Source organism: Mastacembelus armatus, chromosome 15, assembly GCF_900324485.2.
Source record: "Mastacembelus armatus chromosome 15, fMasArm1.2, whole genome shotgun sequence".
Classification (NCBI taxonomy): Eukaryota; Metazoa; Chordata; class Actinopteri; order Synbranchiformes; family Mastacembelidae; genus Mastacembelus; species Mastacembelus armatus.
In genome coordinates, this window is record NC_046647.1 from 20438754 (window position 1) to 20440767 (window position 2014).

Consider the following 2014-nt stretch of genomic DNA (forward strand, 5'->3'; position numbering starts at 1 on the left):
GAGGGCATTAAAACAGGATCACGAGTTACTGCTCCTGTGAAACACTCCTGCCTATTCGTTCTGAGGTGACTGACTCATACTGAATCATTTCACTTTTTAACTGACAAATTGGCAACACAGTTCAGAAGATGTGCCTTGTAAACAGTCTCAGCCTTGATAACTGTAATTAATTGGTGCACAGACACATAATTTTCGAGGCTGTGGAAGCCTATAGATATATATATAATATATATTATATATATAATGGTATAATATAACATACATTTGTGTATATTAGTATATATAAAGTGTGGTTAAATACAGTTAAAATTCATATTTCATATTGATATCTAATATCTACATAGTAAAAAAATAATAGTTCAGATGCTTTATCTGTATTTATACACATCTATCAATATATAATTATAGCTGTTTCTTTTTATCTATGTGAGAATGAGAGACTGCATTGTATTGAGAACAGGTTAAATCAAGTCATTTTGTGTATTTTATCAGTCCATCATTTAACACTGCCGGCCTTAATCTGCATCATTCACCCAATCATGTAAATGAACTGTGATTAACTGTACTGTTCAGCTTTGTCATGAGTTGTTGTTGTTGCCAAGGAAATATTAAAAAGCTACTGTAAGGAAATAGCTGTTGACTCTTTTGTTTTTGTGTTGCTGTAAAGGCTGTGTAAGGCTGGTTTAGGAAATGACTCATACACAAGGTGTTTATGCTGAGAACAATGATATAGTGTATTTCCGACACTAAATACTGTATGTTCACAAGACAGTGCACAAACATTTCTGACATTTAAGCACTAAATGCATTGAAAAAATATATAAGGAATTATAAAGAGAAGGAGACCACCATGAGCTGTCACACTGTCCTGCGCCGTAACTCATACAACACTGAACATTTGTCTCTGTCCATACATTTGCTGCTTTCTTTTTACTGACAATATGTAAAAAAAATTACATTTACCAGAGTAAGCAACAACATGTGTTCCAGCAAACAACTCAAAACCCTATAAAAAACAGTCAAACACTACATCTGAGTCACTGGGGTCATGTCCTCAAGTTGTAGTAACAAGTCATGTGACAGCTCATTTGTTTCTTACTGTAATTATCAGTGCGTGTGCACAGGAGAAGCATGCATTACTATGAATTCACCATTTAAACTGTTGCCCTGCAAAGTCACATTAAAATAAGATGCGCACATGTAGTGATATAAGTTCATGTCACAATAGCACAGTCCACAACACAGACATAACAAAGCTACTGAGATTATAAACAGAAACTGGAGTTCAACTAAAACTTTCAAAGACTATTTCACTTTTGTGTTGAGATAATTTCAAGATAAAGAGCAGAAACATATTGTTCACATTTAGAAGTAACAGCCTCTTCCTAAAGGAGAATGAGGCTTGAGCTAATGCTGGGGAGAGTCAGGATTCCCTGCATGCATCATATGGGAGGAATAAATAATGTGCCTGTCTATGTGGTTACATGTAGCAGCATATCTCTGGATATGTAAAAACCACTGGTGGCAACAGACTGAATTTAGAAAAGCTCCAAAATCTAAAGTTTGTGTTTATGCATGTACTTAAGTGCATGTGCAGCAATTTGCAATTGAGCAGATGACTCCAACCTTCAAGATGCAGTAATTATCGTTATGAGTCACAGTACCAAAGTTTTCAGTGACTGTTTCTAAGAATGAATCATTAATCATATGATTAGACATGCTCACATGCAGTAACGTGAACCATTGCAAATAAGTTGCATTTAAAGGAAGCAACCAACCAACCACCTGTGGACCATTGAAGGAAGTGACAAGTGACAAGTGACAAGTGTGCACCACCGTGCAAAATCAGATCACATCACAGCTGTAAAAACAAGAATGTGTTGAGTCACAATGCCAACTGTAAATGGAATATGACATTTAAACAATCAGCTACGTAAGCAACTAATCTGAACACTCAGTCCAATAAATGTTCCTTTATCTCTCAAAGGAAATCAAAGTCTGCAGGGACTGGAAT